The 16,148-nt window shown below is 43.1% G+C and overlaps 1 protein-coding gene across 2 annotated transcripts in view; it reads right to left on the minus strand.

The window, feature by feature from the left end:
* The window catches only part of DPP6 (dipeptidyl peptidase like 6), a 612,774-nt gene that overhangs the window by 176,701 nt on the left and 419,925 nt on the right, over nt 1-16,148 (minus strand). The gene's annotated exons all lie outside the window — the stretch shown is intronic.

Consider the following 16,148-nt stretch of genomic DNA (forward strand, 5'->3'; position numbering starts at 1 on the left):
TCGCAGGACTGGGCCTGAAAGCCCAGGTAATCTGAGCTGGGTGCACTACCACCAGCCTCCTTGGGCACCGCCATCTGCACAGCCGTACCACATGCCCCCAAACCACATGCCCACCACCGATGCCCCTCGGTCTCACCCCCTGCCCCCCACACTCCCCAAAGCCCACCTGCATCCCGCTGCCCGTGCTGCACCCTGGGGGCAGCGGGTCCCTCAGCTCCAGCCAGCAGTTGGGAACGCTGCCGCCACTGCCATCTTGCCAACCCTTACCCCTGTAGAGGTAACTAGCTCCCTCTAAGCTCCCCCCCAACCTCCCCCCCAAAATGACCGGGGCGCTTGCAAACAGGGTGGTTGCTAACAGGAGGGAGTTTTGAGAGGGGATTTTAGAGGAGGAGCTTAGAGGGAGCTAGTTACTTCTAAGGGGTAACGGGAGGCAAGATGGTGGCGCGCGGCAGTGAAACATGGCAATTTTGAAGAGCTATGGCTGGCAGCATGCCCTAACCCTAACCCTAACCCTAACCCTTTGACTGGTCATTTTGAAGATTTGTGCCAGTGTAGACGTAGCCTCAAGGTTGAACTTTTTGTTGGTGAATTTCTCATTGCAAATGAGACAAAAAGGGATCCCAGATGAACTCAATATAAAGGCGAAGGATTGGGTTCATTCAGTGTGAAATGCTCTTTTTTGAAGCCATTCTAACCCCACCTTAGTTATGCCAACTTTATTTCACGATTAATTTGTTTTCTTTCTTAAAATGCATGTTGTACTTCACAACAGGAATGTCACAAGTCTCCATTTTCCTTTCCAAAATCAAAACTTTTGGAAAAAAAGTAAACACAGATAAAAAAAAAGAAAACACAGATACAGTAGCATACCCCACAATGCACTGCACATATTCAAGGGAGATTTATCCAACATTTTGAGGTCACTTCACTTGCTATTTAGATATGAGTTGTTCATTTTTGGGGTTTTAGAGGTTCACCATTTATCAAAAATAATCAGAAGGGTGGTGTTTTTTTTTTTTTTTGTTTTAACTTTGCAATTATAGTATCAGGAGACACAAAGAATTCCTTAAAGGGTCAGGTTGCAGACCTCTGAGATAGACCATCCCTGATGAGTATTTGTCTGATTTGCTCTAATGGATATGTACAACCTCTCTAGGTAGATTTTTTCTAGTGCTTAACCACCCTGTCAGCAAATTGTTCCTAATGTTCAACCTAAACTGCCCTTGCTGCAATTTCAGTTCTTCTTGTCCTGTTCTCCAAGATCATGGAGAACAATTTTTCTCCCTCCTCCTTGTAACAGCCTTTTATGTATTTGAAAACTGCTATATTCCTCTCTCTGTGTCTTCCCTTCTGCTGTCCAAACAAACTACTGTCTTCAATCGTTCTTCATAGGTCATGTTTCCTAGATCTTTCTAGCAAGACAGCCGAAGCGTTCGAAACAGGTTGGTGGATGTGTTAAAGCAGAAGGACTGTGAAAACTATAAAGTTAAACATGTAAAATATATGATAAGAAAAGCAAAATGGAGCATGTGTGCATGCACACACGCATGCGCGCGCACACACACACACACACACACACACACAACATTGTAGAAAAGATTCAGGTAAACAAAAATGAATCCAAGTACACACAGAGAACCAAAAGCAGTAACTCAGAGAGAAGGCAAATCTTCCAAAAGATGGGAAGGTTATTGCTGACAGAAGGAAAAGACACTGTTAAACTCTTAAATGACTTGTTTACTTCAATGTACACAAAGGAGGTGAAGAGACAGATGTCAGAAAGAGAAAACACTTCCCAGGAGATACACAGATTGAGAGAGAGAGAGAGAGAAAGAACACAAAATACTGAAGGGAATCAAAGACCTGCTGGAACAATTCATCATGAATTTAGACCATCTGAAAATGCAGCACCAGAATTTCTTTTTTATGAGCGTGGGTGTACATCCAAACCGATTTAAAAGGTCTTGGGAAGTCACCAAGCATTTTATTTTACACCCCACTTAAAGGAAGCACCTGACAGTACTCTTCAATGATCAAAGGAAGATTCAGGCAGTGAAAGCAAATCAAACTCATTAAAGGTTCAATCACAGATATATAGCAGATCTGCGGTTTGGTTTTAAAAAATGACCAGCGACCTCTTAAATTTTTCCCACCTGACAAGGAATTCAACAATGTGGAGCATACAATACAAAAGCACCAGGTAACAATACAGGTTTGCCTCCCACAATCAGCAGCTCAGTCAAATTCAGCCACGAATGTAAGATGCTAACCAACCTATCTGTCTAAAATCTGCCTGGCAAAACATTAAAATCAGTCAACTGTCATAGGCAGGAGCCAGTGCACGGCCATTGAGAATGATATAATATTCATGGCACAGGCTGATATCTGTTGCAAAATTCTGCAAACACTGGAAGTGATTTACAAATTCAGCAGACCACAAAATTTCCAGGAGTTACAGTAATCCAGTCTGGGGGACGTGCAGGCATTGCCTGGAACGTCTAGGTTTCTCAAAGGCCTGGTTTACACAAGGAGGAAAACAAAACATCAATTTTAGATTGGCAAATCCAGCTATGAGAATTGAGTAGCTGCAGTCAAAAATTGATTTTGATACCTAAAATTGATTTTTGCCACCACACAGCAGGAGGAGGACAGCAACAGGCATGCTAAATCAAATCTAAGACGATTGCTTATGGGACGATCTGCTCGCTGGTGGTCATAGACGTACCGTATGCATCAGCAAATGCTTTAAAAATGTCTTTAAAATAATGATGTTATTCTGCACCTCGTGTGACACCTCAAAAGTTTAGAGGACACAGAGATTTATTTCTTAAAACTTTTGCTTCCACTGCTGGAATCACTTCCAGCCCACACGAAGGCACAGTGAAGAGGTGAAAGCCTCCATGGGACAAAATGAGCCACTGAAAAACAATTTTCTCTGACTGGGGTTTAACTCCATTAAGTTTTTGCAGACATCTAGTCTTGAAGCTCCATGAGGCAGAAGACGGATCTTTAAGTGGAATGAGGAGGATTTCAAATAAGGCAGTTTGGGGATCAACAATGTAGCAATACCAAACTCAGACCCTTAAGGGATTCCCCTGAGGTGAAGACTATAAAAGTTAGCAAGTAGGACTATGTGGGATACTGTGTAGATTTACAGCACCCATGTGCCTCCTCTGATTGACCCATGTTGTCAGCCTCCATTGCCCACTTGTTAGTTTTTCAGACAAGCACTTTCATGCATTCCCCATGCTGCCACACATGCTTGCAAGGGGATCCAGGAAGTTATTTTATTCTCCAGCTTCCAATCTCTCCTCAGAAAGCTCCTTTGCCACAATGCACACACATATCGTGATGATGGCTAGGCTGCTGGCGTACTGACATCACAGCCTGTCACACTGATCAATAATGTCTCACAGTTTACTTGCACACCCCCATATATCTGTATCCATCTGCCCCCACTTGTCTTAGATTGAAAGCTCCTTAAGGCATGGAGTGTCTTTCAGTTCTGCGTTTGTACAGAACCCAAAACAATGGGGTCCTGTCCCATGACCTTCAGAAGTGATCTCTGGAAGAGCCTAGGAACAACAAATCTCATGTTCACACCTCAGCATTGCATCTCCTTAAAATCAGCTGAGTCGCTATCTGAGACCAACAAGCACCACATACTGAAACCCCAACACCTTCCTGCAGTACTTAAGTACTCCTTAGTGCAGCAGCTCTGAGAATGATTTGGTTCTTTTCCCTCCCCCGACCCCAGACTTCTTCCCTTCACTACATGGTTCTTGGAAATGGTTATGTCTGCCTACCATGAAGAAAGGCTGCTTGAGACCTGCTGCCCTAGTGACTCTCAGCCAACTGCCTTGGACTGACTTGTAAACGGCAATGGGATTACAGCACAAGAAGGCTATGCCTGCCAAGAGCCATTCTGTGCATCAAGATCTCAGAAGAGATATTGTCGAAATCTGTCACAAAGGACCAAATCTTGCTTTCACCCAAGCTTGTGAGTGTTCCCTCCTCACACTTCAAATTCACTGGAAACAGGATCAGACCTTCAATGCTGGGAAGAAATTGATTCTCTTGGGCCTGTTTGATTTAATCTGTCGCCTTATATTTAGAGCCCTGCAAATCTGTGGGCATCTTCAGGTTTTTTTGTTTTGTTTTTACAGGCAGAGTAGCAGACACAGATACAATCATGCAGGGCTTGCACCTGACTCATGGTGTCCCTCTCAGGCAGCCTGTGAGGCACAGCCTGCTCAGGGCTGGCAGACTGTAGCCTGTGGCTAGGCGGCAGGTCAAAGTCAGGGTTCTCCAGCATCCGCTCACTGCACCTCTTCCTGTCCAGCAACTCGGGCCTCTTGTGTAACACCAACTTCCCCACCATGGCCTGGCCTGGCAGTACAGGCTGAGCTCCCAGCCCACTGCCCCCTGGGCAGCATGGCCCACCCCCAGCCTCAGGGATTGGCGTACACAGGGATATGGTTCCCCAACCCTCCACCTCACTGTGATACAACATGCACTGCTTCTGTCAGATACCATTGCTTGTGATCCCCCGATAGCCCTACAAGATGTGACGCCTGTTTCCCCCTACAGCCACCACCTCTTCTCCTGGAGGCCTCATATATATGATGGGGGAGAAGGTCACTCCCCTGTATGTCCCATAAATATCTAACAGAGGTGATATAGATGATGCATGGTCCTGCCATGAGGCTAGGGGACTGGCCTTGATGACTGCTTCAGCTCCCTTCCAATTCTAGTGTTCTACCATTGTTCCCTTCCAGCTTCCATTCCTCCATGGTGGGTGTTCTGTGAGGCCAAGTTTTGTGCTAAATGGTGCAATGGGAGAAGGAAAAACTGGTGTAGACATGTATCATTCCCCACTTTCAGTTTCTAAGTGTCTCATCAGCTAGGGATCGTATTTTTTCCCCCACAGGAAATCTGCTTCCAGCAGCATCCAGAAGAATCCCCAGGAGCATGCTGGAAATGCAACCATGTGGCTGGGGGGTGAAAGGAAGGAACCAGAGCCCATGAGCTACACTAAAATAAATGCATGCATCGTGGCACAGCTTGTGGAGTGCATGGCATCCTTACTCCCCACTGAAACCACAGGAGCAGGGAGGTGCTCAGCACCTTGCAGGACTGGGCCCTGAGGTTGCAATTTTTTTAAAGAGCTTTTGTTTATGCTTTGCAATGCCTCTCCATAAATCAGTATCTTCCACAATTAAACAATAATCCACATGGATTTTAAATGGGCTGAACTACTAACTTTATGAACCTACAGTGTGCATTGCTTCAAAGAGTAACCAAAGCTCATGCTTTTATGGTCTCTTTTCTGTGTGGTAGGGGCCAGCACTCAAATGGCCCACTTGGGGAAATGCATCTGGTTTACCTCTGTGTAACATGGAAATCCCACAGCATCTTGAACATCAGCAAAGAAATAACCAAGCAGCTCCTCCAACCTCCAAAAAATATGGAGAAAATCCCAGACAAAGAAATAAAACCATTCCAGGCCTCCCCTCCCTTCCCCCCGCCCCAACACACACACCATGCATTCTCTCCTCTTCTAAGTTGTGTGAGATGAAAAAGCAGAACTGAGAGAGCTTCCACATGCTTGGGCAGCTGCTTTGTGGTGAATGACAACTTTGTAATCTAAGGGCCTCTCTCTTTTCTTTGCCTCATTGTTCTTTTTCTAATATTGGTCCTTGTCTCCTGTGGAAAATGCTGGGTAAAAACAAGGAATGAAACACAGCCAAACCTGCTGAGATTTGGGTCTGACCCAATGGGACCAACAGCCACTACAGGTCTTGGGGGCAAGGTGTGTATGAGCCCCCTGCTCTGCACCCCAGAAGTGGGTGGAGCCTTAGGCAGAAGAGGCAGGGCTGAGGGCAATCAGCCCTTAGTACCACCAGAAGCCCGACACTGGGCCCTCCCCCCGAGGCCTCAGAGCCATGATGAGCAGCATTTCCATCATATTTCAATGGAGCACAGGGCTCAGGATGCTGCTGCAGTTGTAGCAGCAGTGGTCAGGAGCTCCAGGCCCCTTTGAAACACTGAGCCCCTGTGCAATTGGCCCCTGTACCTGTCAGGCTGGCCAGAACCTTGGAGTTTGGTTGGGAGTTTGATAGCCCTGAGGGAAGATGGAGGAGATTCACCAAAAAGGCACAGGAACCTTAGCAAAGCTGGGACAAGTCTGCAGCTTTGTTGGGTCCGAAATTCTGGAAGTTTGCATATTTCATTCTGGAATGGAATGGGAGCCCTTCCACTCATATTAATGGACACTGGGTCAGATCTATAGCACAAGAGAAATTTACATCTAGCATCTTAAAAACAAATCACCTTTGTTTGGTGACAGGCAATAACCTATTAAACCTTTGTGACAAAATGATGTGCTGTGTTGCTACCCATTGACCATTAAGATCTGCTCTTAACTATCAGTTACTAAAGAGTATTTTATCCGCAGTAGTTATTGCTGCAGGACTAAATACCACATTCCCCACTCAGTTCCTGTTGTTGTTATTATTATACCTGTTTGTAAGCTGCCTGCCCACGTTGTAAAGGCTCCTGGCAAAAGACAGGTGAGATGGGATTTGCTTTTCATACAGATGGAAAAAAATCTTTTTACATTTAAATCTCAAAATGGTAGGAAACAATCTACCTTTGGGATGGAGGGGAATGCCCCTGAGGAAATGATGGGGTGCTGATCTGCCGAAGAGGATTTCCTACCTAACTGTGCCCTAAATGTGGGCTCTGTTGGATAAAAGAGATGGCACTTTCTTACCAAAGTAAACAAAATGGGCTTTTTTAAACAAGCATAAGTGCCCTTGTAATAATGTGCAATGGCTTGAAGAGTTAAAGGTTCAACTCAATTTAAAATACGAACAAGTTCATTGCCCTGACAACATCTCCACCAGGGCCTGGTGCAAATCCCACTGAAATTAACTGAACGGTTTGCACTGATTTCCTGGGCTTTGGCTCAGACCCTTATCACATGGAGCTCACCCTCTGAAAGGGTAAGATCATTGGTAATTCTTCTGTTCTCAAGAACAAAATAAAAAACATCCCTATCACAACACAAGGATGCTGTCATATAGGCCGTGTCTACACGAGCCACAAACTTCAAAATGGCCACGCAAATGGCCATTTCGAAGTTTGCTAATGAAGCGCTGAAATGCATATTCAGCGCTTCATTAGCATGCGGGCAGCTGCGGCACTTCGAAATTGACGCGCCTCGCCTCCGCGCGTCTCGTCTAGACAGGGCTCCTTATTCCCATATAAAGGGACTTCGAAGTAGGTGGGGTCCTTTCGAAAAGGAGCCCTGTCTGGATGAGACGCGCGGAGGCGAGGCGCGTCAATTTTGAAGTGCCGCTGCCGCCCGCATGCTAATGAAGCGCTGAATATGCATTTCAGCGCTTCATTAGTAAACTTCGAAATGGCCATTTGCGTGGCCATTTCGAAGTTTGGGGCTCGTGTAGATGTAGCCTTACAGAGAGACACCAGCATGCCAGGAACTTGGTTGACAAAGGTCCTTGTGCTCACCGTGCACATTAGATTGAAACAAAAACAAAAAAGATATCTTTTATTTGACCAACTTGTTGGTGTGTGTGTGTGTGTTTTTCAAGGTTACATAGAGCTCTTTTTCAGGCCAGGCTATAACACTACATGCAACAGAAATTATGGCAGCAACAAATAGGCAAGTGGAGGAAGAAAGGAAAATAGCAACGATAGGGGAGCATAGAATTTTCTATGAGAGATGTTTGTTCCATATTTGTTTAATATACATCATGTCAATAATGTTTTACACAGAGTTGTACGAGGAGCTATATAGCTTCAATGAGTAGGTAAGTGACAGAGACAGAAATCATTCATTTCATCTAGTTAAATCCTGAAAATAGATACAGTAATAATACAGGTTGAAACTCTCTAGTGTGACAGCCTTGGGACCTGACTGGTGCCAAGCGAGAGAATTTGCCAGACTGAAGGAGGTCAGCATTGTCTAGCAAAATTGCCAACATCTCCACTGCTTACTGGGCTCATAGAAGGCACTTAGGCTAGATTGCCTGGAACTGTTGGCAAAAGATACAAAAATATGTCGCACAATTTGCGTATCTCCTGCTGAAAGAGAGAGAGGCTTTCTCAACATTTGGTCCATCCAGATGGGGCTGACTGTTGGGAGAACCCTCTCTGCCAACACATCCCTTCTTTCTCATGGAATGAGGATGACCAAAGAATGCTCCAGGAGTGACAGACGTCTGTCGGGAGACCTCCATGCTCCGGACAGAAGGCTGCAGCACAGCCATAGCCTTAGGGATAAATTAGAGCTAAAGAACAGCACAGAGCACTGAGAGCCAGGACTGGTGACTGTAAACAAACTTTATGGGATTGTGGGAAACATGGCCATACCCAGGATAAGTGGTTGTCTGGCTAACTAAAATCATGCTAGATTACTATGTTTCTGGAGCAGAGAGTTCCAGGTTAGAAAGGTTCATCCCATACTAAGCACTTCTGCAGCATTTGCCATCCCAACATCTCAAAGCACTTTATCAACATTAATGAATAAAATCTCACAACACCTCTGTATGTAGATAAACAGAATGATCATTCCTGTTTTAAGAGCTGGGGAATCCGAGGCATGGGGAAGCTATTTGACTTACGACAGTGTTCAAATAACAGAGATGGGCCATTGTGCAGGATTCAGAAAGGAAGAGATGAAATCAAAAGTCTTATGGCAGAGCCAGGAATTGAACTCAATTCTCTTTACTCCTAGTACTTTTATTTCTTTTAGCCTTGAGACTAAATATTAAACAATTTCTTCCTTCTGTCACATATAGTATGTGTTATGATAAAATCTTGCTGTCCTCCAACAGGAAAGATTTCAGCCTCTACTACTTCATAATGAGACTTCTGCGTGTTTGTGACAACCATCTGTCTATACACAGAGTCTGATTTGGCTTTTTTTATTTTATGTTATTCTGTTTACCATCAATAGCCGGTGTAAGAGACGGAATGCATCTGAATATTAATGGGGCTGATCAGTGAAATCTACATGCAGTTCATTGAAAACTGATTCCTGATGCACAAAGGACAAAAATTATTCTATTTCTTACCCAGGGTGGAGAACTCTGCTGCAGATTATGCAGTTAGTCCACACACAGAGTTCTGTGTGGGGGATGAATGTGGAATATTGACTGAAGTTCTGCAGTGTGGCTGGGAAGATAATAACTGTGCTCTAAGACCGCTCCTTGGATACATCTGCCAGCGGCCTCTTGTTACACAGCATCAATCTGGCAAAGAAGTGTAGATCGTACTCAGAAGGTCCTGTGCAAATTCCCTCCTCTACACATAAAACGTAATCACTACTAAATCACTTCCTACCTGAGCCTGACAAGCACATTACAAGTTGATCTGACGTTGGGTTTGTTTGTTTTTTCTGGTGAGGAGCAGGGAGTTATTCTCACAAATTGTGGGAGGGGTCCAGTTTGACAGTCAGTAAAATTTTTTTCCTACCAATACCATTAAAGGGCAGCAGTCATCTCAGAAACAAACACACAGCAGGAAGTCCATTAGATTGCAATTTTTATGCTAAGTTTTTCTCTGGGGCTGGGTCTACGCAATGAAGTTTTGTCGACAGAATATGCTGTTGGGACATATTTCCCGACAGAACCTCTGTCGGCAGAACACATCCACATCTAATATAGGCTCCCCCTTTTGACAGAGAGTGGCCAGACTGCCCAGCCCTCTGTTGACAGAACAGCCAACCAGAAGCTCTGCAAACAGGACTGCCTGACGAACTGGAAGCCCTCTCTGTTGACAGAGGGCCCTGCGGAGTGTCTACACTATTTTTTGTTGACAGGATCTGTTGACAGAGGCCTTATGCCTCACAAGTGAGTGACTTAACTCTCCCAAGGAAACTGCTACATTCTGTCAACTGTTTCTCAACAGAACACATTTGTAGTGTGGACATTCCATGAGTTTTGTTGACAAAACCCCAGTTTTGTCAACAAAATTCTGTAGTGTAGATGCAGCTAGGAGTTTTCAAACAAAAACAAAAAAGGAAAAATTGTCCCTTTTTAGGCCATGGTGAAGGCAGTATATATGGATACCTGATAAAGGAAGAGTCAGATGATATCTCTTCCACAGGTGTTGCCCCACCAGAATAAATCTGTGGTCCTTGTACATTTGCATGCTGTTTTCAACAGCCACCAGTATTCAGTCCCTTTAGAGTCATTGTACAGGTTGAACTTCTCTCATCCAGCACCCTCAGGACTTGACTGGTGCTGGATTAGAGAATTTGCTGGACCCTGGGAAGTCAATATTGTCTAGCAGCATTACCAACACTTCCACTGCTTACTGGGCTCTTAAAAAAGACATATGGGGTAAATTACAGATAAATAACAGCACAGAACCCTGAGAGCAAGGACTGGTGACTGGAAACAAACTTTATGGGACCAGGGAAATTTGGCCACACCATGATAAGTGGCCATCTGAACACCTAATATCATGCTGGATTATGGATGTTGTCGGACGAGAGTGCGGATTAGAGATGTTCAACCTGTAGTAAGCATTCATGGAATAAAAGGCACACAGGATGCCTGGGTTCTAGACTTAGTTCTGGAACTGACTTGCTGGGGACCTTATGCAAGTCAGCTCCTTCTCAGTTTCCCCATCTGGAGTTAATCATACCGACCCTTGCAAATTGCTTTGAGAACTATGGATGAAAAGCATTAGATAAGAGCTCATTACTATTATTAACCACAAAGTCCCTTTAGAGAGCCCCAGTGGAAAGGACAAAAAAAAAGACAAAAAACAAAACAAAACCCTACAGTCCACTAAACATTGTATTGATTTATTAAATAATATAAATCCAGTAACAGGCACCACACAGCAAGAATATGGATAACATGTAGTAGAACCTAACAAGACATAAGGGCTATGTCTACACTAGCCAAAAACTTTGAAATTGCCATGCAAATGACCATTTTGAAGCTTAATAATGAAGCGCTGAAATACATATTTCAGCGCCTCATTAGCATGCGGGCGGCTGCAGCACTTCGAAATTGACGCAGCTCGCCGTCCCGCGCCTCGCCCCGACGGGGCTCCTTTTCGAAAGGACCCCGGCTACTTCGAAGTCCCTTTATTCCTATCTGCTCATAGGAATAAGGGGACTTCAAAGTAGCTGGGGTCCTTTTGAAAAGGAGCCCCGTCTGGATGAGCTGCATGGCGGCGAGCCACATCAATTTTGAAGTGCTGCGGTTGCCTGCATGCTAATGAGGCGCTGAATATGTACTTCAGTGCTTCGTTAGTAAACTTCAAAATGGCCATTTGCACGGCCATTTTGAAGTTTTTGGCTAGTGTAGACACAGCCAAGGAGTCATATCATGTATTCAGTAAAAAAATTGACACATGATTCTCAAAGGGAAGAGTCAAGTGGGTAGACATTTTTTCAATCTGTCTGAAAAATATGGTGCTTATCCTGCAGGCCCTACCCAAATCATACATTTCTCCGAACTCAGTGGAAAACGTGTCTATGGGCTGGACAGTAGGGCTACATGTACACAGCACTCTAAACTTGAAATAAACTCAAAATACCTGGATAGCATGGTATCATGAAATAACTTTGCCATGTTGACATAGTCTATGGGGCTAGCAAGGATCAGTTGCAATGAACAACTCTACAAAGCAGAATTCACGCTTGCTTTAGGAAACAAAAGAACAACCAGAAATTAACAGATATGATTGCCCTTATATTCTGTGTTTCTACAGCACCATTCACAATGGGCAACTGGTCCAGGAATGGCGCTTATAAGCGCTACTGCCCACAAAAAATAAACAAACAGGTTGCTAGTGACAGCATGGCAAATGAGGTGATAATGTTGCACTAGGAGCTTTGCAAAAATATTTTAAAACTGCAAAGAATAAGTCATTGCCATCAGGTGTCCTGACTGAACCAATAAGAGGAAAACAAATACGGGTTACAAAGCTGTGCATGGTAAAACACCTGCTAAACTTTACAAGAGTAACAAATCCACTAGGTGGCACCCAATGTAAGTATGAGCTTCACTGCTCTCACTGTAGAAGGAAAACAGGGACAGATAGTGGATGCCCAGTTTCTAGCTTTGTTGGGCACCCTTAAAAACAAAATCACCTTCCTTCTTGAAACTGAGAGAAATTGTAGACCATAAATCAGTCCCTTCATAGAAAAACTAATAAACCTTCTTAACATCAGTGGGCCACAGAAATTTGAAGGGAAATTTGGCAAAATCTATGAGAGATTTTTATCTTGAATCTACAAGAAGACAGAAAGCTGAGATAATGGGAGGGAAAAGAGAGGGTTTAAAACTCTTCAGGAATTATTTTTCCTTCCACTTCAGCGTATTGTTTTAAATAAGATACTACAGGGCTTATTTCTTCTATCATTTATCACTCTGCATCAGAGACCCAAACTTGCTTCTCTCATTCACACATACTGTTTGCTTAACTTCCTCAAAGTCATAGATAGGATCAAGGGCTATAGATTGGGAAATTTTGCACAGTATTTGTCTGGGTCTTCGCTTGAATTGTACAAACTAGAGGTGGACCCAAGTCAAGTTCCCCACAGAACTTAGGGAAGAGTTAAAATCTAAAGCCAAGCCTTTGTGGGTTGAGTCCAACTCTGTTACAAACATAACCAAAGTAGTCAGGAAACCACCAAAAGAAAATCAATGATTTCGCCCCTTAAAAAGGCAATTTGTGGAGAGAATTGAATTAATGTCAGGCTCTTTAAAAGTGGTGACACTAATTGGTTCCCTTATTAGTAAGACACAGCAGAGGCAGCAAGGGCTAAACGAGCAAACAGGATGATAGACAAATTTAGTTACCTCTACCATGTGGCCGAGCCTATCTACTCCTCTCAATATAAAAGGTCAAAGCTGAGGGCAAGGAAGGTAGCTGAGACAGTTCAGGGAAACTTACATTGGCCCAGCCCCTGGGATGTAAGTTCAATAGAAATCACATTTAGAAACAGAATGACTGAGACAGGCTGGAGTCACAGCTCATGCAGCTACATATGCTCAAGCTGTGGCCCTTGAAATCAGACCCCAAGCCCCCACTTAGCAGCACGCTAACAGGGTATACAGGCCATCCCTTTCTGCAGAAGATGTGAGGGTCCACTGTACATGACTAGGCTTTGAGGGAAGGACATGAGGCTGTTCTTGGGCAGGATTTGGGGCTGAGAAGCTTTCAGGAGATTTGTCATTTTTACTGACTCCCAGGTGAGGTAAATGGTTACCTCAACTTGTTTACTTAAGTTTAGTAACACTAATTGGTTTGCCGATTGGTACTATAGCTGCTGGGTGGTTATTGGAAGTTTAATTGCTGTCAAGGCACTCACAGTGTTTACAAGAGCTGGTGGAAAAAATACCCAACAACTTGCTAGTTCCTCTACAATACAGATACAAAATATAACCTTGCAAGATCTACACATACTTACACAACCCAATTGTACTATGTAATCAACATTTCATCATGACAAACAGAGCAATCATACCTAATCTCTCCATTAAAATATCTTCCTATCCCACCAACACATCATACTGTGCGAAAAACCAACTGGCTTCTGCTGTAACTCAGTGTCTGCTGGCACTGTATTCCTTTCAGAATCTTCACTTTGCACTGAATGAATAAATAAAATTGAAAGTATTCACCCATCAGCTTGGTTCCTTTTCAGAACAAAATAAAAACTCAATATGCAACATAAATTTGGTGCGATGGATGCTGAATGATTCTGCAGTAGTAGGAGAACAGACTGGATTCCTAAATTGTTGGTTTAGGAGAGTTTCTAACATTTTGAACATTATATAACATTTTATTTTGCCAATGAAGACCCTTATGTAAGAGCATGATTTAGACCTCAGGCACATTTCTTTGAAACGTGGTACTGCGCATATTGTGTCAAGAAGATATTTTGGTATACTCCCCCACTTAGTTAAAGAAGAGTTCACAATGAGAATTTCTTTCAGTGGTGTCAAATTAACAACTAGGAAACATTATTATCCTTTATTTATAGAAATTTTGTATTCAGCACATTCTCTCTCTCTCTCTCTCTCTCTCTCTATATATATATATATATATATTCAATAGTATGTGCAGAACACAAAATTTCTGTATATAAAGGATAAGAATGTTTCCTTGCTATTAACTTGACACCGCTGAAAGAAATTCTCATTGTGAATTCTTTTTTAACTAAGTTGGGGAATACACCAAAATATCTTCTTGACACAATACCTGCACATTACCAACGTTTCAAAGAAATGTGCCTGAGGTCTAAATCATGCTCTTAAGTAAGGGTCTTCACTGCCAAATTCCAAATCAGAAAGGCCTTTAATAGGAAAGCTGAGGCCCAGATTTTTAAAGGTATTTAGATGTTGCTGAACTCAGTATCACAACAGCTAACTGATTTCGGAGACTAAATCTCATTTTCCAAAGGGATTCATTAATACAGTGTCTAAACTGTATTGACAGTCAAAGGAATTTAGACAACTAAGTATTTAAATTTCCTTGAAAATTATGTTTAAGCTCTTAAATCATATATCAGAGAGGTAGCCAAGTTAGTCTGTATCTTCACAAACAAGAAGTCCTGTAGCACCTTATAGACTAACAGATATTTTGGAGCAGAAGCTTGAATGGACAAAGACCCACTTTGTCATGTAGGCATTGTGATGCCGAGCATAGCAATATCTAACTTCAAAATGATTTGCTGAAGTGACTGCATTTTTCCATACTTGAATTTTTATATAAAGTGTGATATTAATAATTGCTTTCCCAGAGATAATTATAAATACTTTGTATTTCTGTTTTCCTGTTATATACACAAATATAGTAGAAATAAATGTATTGAAAAAATGTAAAACCAATTTTTAGGCCATATTGTGATACCTCCTTCCTAATGGTCAGTGATAACATATTTATCGAAGAGTTACTGACTTTAGCGGTGCTTCACTTGGAGAAAGGTAATCTAGAATATTGCAAGCTACCACTTTCCCAAAAGACATATAAGGGATAGAGTGCAGAGTGAATGAGACAAATTGAAGCATTGGGCCAAAATAAATCTGATGAAGTTCAACAAGGACAAGTGCAGTATTTTGCACTTGTGACAGAGGAATCTGAAGCACTGCTACACTCTGGAGACCAACTGCCTAAGCAACAGTTTGGCAGAAATGGACGTGAGCATTACCGTGGATGAGAATCTGGATACGAGTTAACAATGTGCCCTTGTAGCCAATAAGGCTAATGGCATAGTAGGAGCATTGCCAACTGAACTAGGGATGTGATTAAGAATGGCCATGGATCAGACCAAAGGTCCATCCAGCCCAGTATCCTGTCTGCCAACAGTGGCCAATACCAGGTGCCCCAGAGGGAATGGACCAAAAAGGTATCGATCTCTCTCCCGCCATCCATTTCCAGCTTCTGACCAACAGAGGCTAGGGACACAATTCCTTACCCATCCTGGCCATTAATAGACCTAACCTCCACAAATTTATCTAGCTCTTTTATAAACCCTGTTGCAGTCCTAGCCTTCGCAGCCTCCTCTGGCAAATAGTTCCACAGGTTGGCTACGTGCTGTGTGAAAAAGAATTTCCTTCTATTTATTTTAAACCTGCTGCCTGTTAATTTCATTTGGTGTCCTCTAGTTTTGATATTATGAGAGCAAGTAAATAAATTTTCCTTGTTCACTTTCTCCATGCCACTCATGATTTTATATACCCCTATCATATCCCCCCTTACTCTCCTCTTCTCTAAGCTGAAGAGTCCTAGTCTCTTTAAATTCCTCCCCATTTGGGACCTGTTCCAAACCCCTAATAATTTTATTTCCCTTTATTAAGCACACGTGAGACCAAATCTAGAGTACTGCATCTTCTTCTGAACCTTCTGTTACAGAAAGGATGTGGATGCACTGGAAAGAGTCCAGCAGAGGGAAACAAAATCATTAGGGAACTCTGATGAGGGATTTGGGCTTAGTCAGTCTATGGAAAGGCAGAGTGAGGTGGATTTGACAGTAGCCTTCAACCACCTGAAAGTAGGGCAGGGAGTTTTTAAAGGGGCTATTCTCAGTGGTGACTGATAGAACAAGGAGCAAAGGTCTTAAGATGCACTGTGAGAAGTCTAAGATGGACATT

This window comes from Carettochelys insculpta, chromosome 2, assembly GCF_033958435.1.
Source record: "Carettochelys insculpta isolate YL-2023 chromosome 2, ASM3395843v1, whole genome shotgun sequence".
Taxonomy (NCBI): domain Eukaryota; kingdom Metazoa; phylum Chordata; order Testudines; family Carettochelyidae; genus Carettochelys; species Carettochelys insculpta.